Source organism: Anomaloglossus baeobatrachus, chromosome 8 (genome assembly GCF_048569485.1).
Source record: "Anomaloglossus baeobatrachus isolate aAnoBae1 chromosome 8, aAnoBae1.hap1, whole genome shotgun sequence".
Taxonomy (NCBI): domain Eukaryota; kingdom Metazoa; phylum Chordata; class Amphibia; order Anura; family Aromobatidae; genus Anomaloglossus; species Anomaloglossus baeobatrachus.
This window is the reverse complement of record NC_134360.1, coordinates 54,166,693-54,172,668: the sequence shown is the minus strand read 5'-3', so window position 1 is coordinate 54,172,668 and position 5,976 is coordinate 54,166,693.

The following is a 5,976-nucleotide window of genomic DNA, read 5'->3' as shown; positions in this document are numbered from 1 at the left end:
GAGAACGTACATATACAGATAATGTAGTCTTATCGCTATGCTTTTCACTTACAGGGACTAGTCAGTAGTGACGGACAGGTCTATCAAGCCTTCCCCTAACGAAGCCACACATCAAATAAGGACTAATTATTATTGATTGGCTTGAAAATCAAGAATAGTTCCCTGTGTGAGTGACAAACTTGCCCTAAAGTAATAACAGTATAGTCATACATGCATCATGGTTATTATTATTCTCTCTTTATTTCAGGTGTGATAATTTATGAAGTGAATCAGAATTGGTCCCCTGATGATCCCCTGTATTGCGTTAGGGGGGTGAAACGCGTCGGGAGAGTCTAAGGGGGTCCATAAGTTAAGTGGGCCTCTTGACTCTTACCTAACAGATTTATATTCATACTAGGGATACCATGTCCCATGAGGAACCTTGATAACTAACACATGATTTATGTTGTTTGATGAATTGTGGTTCTGTCCTGCACTACATGTTATCACTTCTGGTGATGGTCACCCCCGCCTAAGCTACCAGGAGAGTGAGGGTGAGCTTATTATAGGAACAGAGGTTGAGGACCCTGGGAGAATGCACAGGGGGTAAATAACTAGGATACATGTGACTCAGTATCACCCTGATATCTATCTTAGAAACCTCTGAACCCTGTTCTCCCTTACAAACCATTTGTCCTGAGCTGACTCTTGGCGTGGGTTGAACACTGACTGGCACATGCACAACTGTCTCTGTCCTGTATGTGGTTTTTAGGATAAAAAAGAGAGAACATTCCAAGTGTTCTGTTTTAAGTATTTATTGAATAAAGTGTATTTTTACGAGAGGAGTTGAATCAGGTGGTTTTTTGGATTAATTACTACCTCTTACATTGAACTTGTGGTTATAGCATAATCGTAATATCTGTAAGTTGTAATGTATTTACTATGGATTCACAATGTATTTGCTATATTTACCAAGCTCAATGTTATTGCTAACACTCTTTTTCCTATTTCCCAACTCCAAGATGGCCTCACCGCCTTGTCTCCTGGGGCTATGCCTATCGCAGTTCCTCCTCCTCCTCCTTGTGACCTCATCCCTCCATTACCCTGCCTCTCTATCTCTAGTGTGACCGCGCATGCGCAGACACCCACTCTCCACTGCGCATGTGCCCGCCTGCGTTCCATTTGCGGTCCACAACCCAGAAACAGCAGGGTCACAACCCACTGCACACCACCGCTGCACACTATAAGGCTGGTTTCAGACATCCGTGTTTAATCAGGTACAAGCCACACGCATGGGTATGGTCATACGTGTGTCATGCATGTGTCATACGTGGGGCATCTGTGTCTTTTCAATAAAAAGATTTTCTATATTTACCTGTATCCAGCACTGCTTTCTTCGGCTCTGCTGTCTCCTGCTTCTGACCCCCACTAATTATGCTCATTGAATATTCACTGCACGTCGGACCTGGAAGCAGGAGCATTATCGGGGACAGCATCGCCGGTGACAGCGCCGGGGACAGCATCGTGGACAGTATCGTGGATCCGAGCAGCTCGGCTGCTTCCACGGGGGCGGCAAATATGTATATCTTTAAATGACTTTGGACTCCAGACTGCCCATTTTATGTTTGTTTGACTTACCTACAGTGATTCTTCCACAATATGTCTCTGACGGAGCCCCCACATAATCTGTGTGGATAAACCCTTCTTTGTGTATCAATAGTGACTCCAGGTACCATTACCTTACCGATTTAATTGACTCCAGTGAAATGCTAATCTGCAATTACCGTATTTTTCGGATTATAAAACGCACCTTTCCTCCCAGAAATTTGGTAGGAAAGTGAGCGGTGTGTCTTAGAATCTGAATGTAGCTTACTGTGGGGTGGTGAAGAGGGGTAGTAGGAGGCAGGGCAGTGCTACGGCGGCTGGAGACGTGATGTGGCGGCTGGGCTAGTGCTACAGCGGCTGGGTTCGTGCTGCAGCGGCTGGGTTCGTGCTGCCACGGCTGAGCTCGTGCTGGGGTGGCAGGGCTGGTGCTGGGGCAGCTGGGTTGGTAGCTGGGACAGCTGGGCTGGTGCTGGGGAAGCTGGGCAGCTGGGCTTGTGCTGAGGTGGCTGGGGTCGTACTGAGACGGCTAGGCTGGTGCTGTGGTGGCTGGGCTGGTGCTGGGGCAGCTGGGCTCATGCTGTGGCGGCTGGGCTTGTGCTGGGGCAGCTGGGCTGGTGCTTAGACGGCTGAGGCTGAGTTGAGACTGCGGGCGGTGAGGACTTCAAATAATGGTGCCCGGATTTAGCACATGCGCAGTCGGCTCAAGATCTCATCTGTGCACGCGCAACCTCCGGCCCATTGATCTCCCAGCAGTGGACGTAAGGGGAATGGCACCAAGGGGAAGATACCGTGTCAGTTCCCCCAGGACCAGCGCTGTTCAGGGTGCAGCACCCTAGTGCAATTCCACGTTGCATCACCAGATTCTGCCGGACGGAGGAGTTCCATGCTTCTCCAACCACACAAGTTTCCAGAGCCAAGTGGCACCTAGGACTCTCGGGGCCTAGATCACGGTCAGACTCAAGGGGATCCCCATGACTGGCATAGGGAACAGTACTCTACCTACTACGGAAGGGACTCTAAGTGCTTCAAGCCACAGGGACCCGCACTACAAAGCGCAGTGAGGAAGGGCCCACAGATTACCGCACCTGTTTTGACCTCACACGGATCCGGGATCGACCTGAGCCCATCACAGCAGTGACTGGTACCACTGGGCTGGCAACTGAAGTTGTGATTAAAGACACCTTGAACCGGCAGAGACTGGGTCGGCTTGTCCTTACCGGCGTTGTGCCCTGCGCTTAGGCGGCGACCGCCATCCATTATCACTCTCATCATACACCCGGGGCCCGCTCCGCCTGTGGGGAGCGATACCATCCCAGCTGCCAAAACTCCTGCCCCAGCTAAGAATCCTGCAGCGGCGGCTACTCACTGACCGCATAGCACAGGTGGCGTCACAACAAACTTTCCCCAATCACCCCTCTTTCTCTTCATTTGCTGTACGCCTCGGGGCAATGGAACCGGGTAAGGCTACCAGTGACATCGCCTGACCTGACCTGTGACTGCATGGCAACGAGTAGGTTAACCACCTGCCCTGTCGGGCGCTACACATTCCTGGGCCTAAAGAAAATACGTCACAGCTCCAAGAGAAGGTACATACAGCCCTTTAGGGTCCACTATAATCTATTCATCTAAAAGTCTCAATCAGAGATTCTTAAGCCCGCTTTACACGCTACAATATATCTAACGATGTCTCGGCGGGGTCACGTCGTAAGTGACACACATCTGGCATCCTTAGTGACGTAGTTGCGTGTGACACCTACGTGCGATTCGGATTGTACGAAAAACCGTTGATCGCATACACGTCGTTCAATAGCTAAAAACTGAACGTCTGGTTGTTAAATGTTCCCGAGGCAGCACACATCGCTCCGTGTGACACCCCGGGAATGATGAACACATCTTACCTGCGTCCCACCTGTAATGTGGGAGGAAGGAGGTGGGCGGGATGTTACGTCCCGCTTATCTCCGCCCCTCCGCTTCTATTGGGCGGCCGCTGTGTGATGTCGCTGTGACGCCGAACGTCCCTCCCCCTTCAGGAAGTGGATGTTCGCCGCCCACATCGAGGTCATATGGAAGGTAAGTACGTGTGACGGCGTTTAATTGTTTGTGCGACACGGGCAACAAATTGCCCGTGCCGCACATACGATGGGGGCGTGTGCGATCACATACGAGATCACATATGTGATTGCAACGTGTAAAGCAGCGTTTAGAGTTCAGTGGATATACATTTTACAACAATATTTAAAGATATATCTACCATTACATTATATGATTAACACTTAAAGTATTATGGCTACCCACCCTATATACAGTCTTTCTTGTTATACAGTATATGGTTCTTTTCCCCTCCCCCTTCCAGACTACTCCTTCCGGTATGTTCTCCTCTAGCGCTATCCTCATTATATGTCGTAATTTACGCTTATTTCATTAAGCCTTAAGCGGGCTTTACACGCTGCGATCTTGCTAGCGAGATCGCAAGCAATCGTACTCGCCCCCGTCGGTTGTGCGACACGGACAAATCGCTGCCCGTACCGCACAACCTCGCTTAACCCTGTCACACGCACTTACCTGCCCTGCGACGTCACTCTGGCCGGCGATCCGCCTCCTTTCTAAAGGGGCGGTTCGTGCGGCGTCACAGCGACGTCACACGGCAGGCGTCCAATAGAAGCGGAGGGGCGGAGATGAGCGGGACGTAACATTCCGCCCACCTCCTTCCTTCCGCATTGCTGGTGGAGGCAGGTAAGGAGAGGTTCCTCGCTCCTGCAGCAGGAACAAGGAACAACATCGCTAATTGCTTATTTTTTGTTTCAGGACGACCTCTCCGCGGCAAACGATTTTGACCGCTTTGGCGTGTGTCACACGCTGCGATATCGTAAATGACGCTGGATGTGCGTCACTAACAACGTGACCCTGACTATAATTCATTAACGATATTGTAGCGTGTAAAGCCCGCTTTTATGTGCGCTAATTTTCATATCTACACCTGGAATTATTCATCCCTGCAGACTCTTAAGCGATTACCACCCATAGTTTCACTATTTTGTAAATTTTGTATAAAATGAATATAAAATGTAAATATTACATGTGAGATTATATAATTGTTACTAATGCATTGTCTTGTTATCACATTGTTTTGCCCCAGACATGTTCACCTTGAAAAAGGCTGATGCCAACACACGAAACGTTGAATTTGGATTTATGACATGTCACACAATTTTTTCTTTGAATATCAAATAAAAGCATTACAAAGAACTTTTCTTTTTTTCCCCCCTTTCTTATTTTGAGCATTTGAATTGCCATTCTATAGTCTGGGAGTCTTGACTGGCATAGTCTGGTCTGGGGATCTTGACCGCTGTAGTCTGGTCTGGGAGTTTTGACCAGTGTAGTCTGGTCTGGGTGTCTTGACTGGTATTGTCTGGGCTGGGGATCTTGAATGGCATAGTCTGTGCTGAGAATCTTTACTGGCGTAGTCTGGTTAGGGGGTCTTAAATGGCATAGTCTGGTCAGGCGGTCTTTACCAGCGTAGTCTGGTCTGTGGGGTCTTGACCTGTGTAGTCTGGTCTGGGGGTCTTGACTAACATAGTCTGGCCTGGGAGTCTTTACCGGCATAGTCTGGTCTGGGAATCTTGACTGGCATAGACCGGTCTAGGGATCTTGACCGGTGTAGTCTGGGCTGGGGGTCTTTACCGGGGTACTCTGCTCTGGGGGTCTTGATGGCGTAGTCTGGTCTGGGGATCTTGAACAGCGTAGCCTGGTCTGGGGATCTTGAACGGCATAATCTGGTCTGGGTGACTTGATCTGCATAGTCTGGGCTGGGGATCTTGAATGGTGTAGTCAGGGCTGGGGATCTTGAATGGCATGGGCTGGGGTCTTTACCGGCGTAGTCTGGTCTGGCGGTCTTGACAAGTGTAGTCTGGTCTGGTGGTCTTGAGAGGTGTAGTCTGGTCTGAGGATCTTGAACAGCGTAGCCTGGTTTGGGCGTCTTGAACGGCAAAGTCTGGTTTGGGGGACTTGACTGGCGTAGTCTGGGCTGGGGATCTTGAATGGCGTGGGCTGGGGTTCTTGACAGGTGTGGTCTGGTCTGGGGGTCTTAACTGGTGTAGTCTGGGCTTGGGGTCTGTGTCGGTGTAGTTTGGACTGGAGGTGTTGATCAACGTAGTCTAGTCTTCGATATTTGACCGGCGTGGTCCAGTCTTAGGTTCTCTTCTTCTTGTCAGGAATATGATGCAGTGGTCTAAGCACCCCACGTTCTCTCTCAACAAAGCGGCTGTCACTTCGCCCTCCTGCTCTAACGTCTGCTTTTTTCTCAGATCTGACGCCAACTCCTCCCCTTCTCTAATGTTCCAAGCTTTTATACTTACTTGCGGAGCCACAACTATAACCTGACCCGGATTCTCT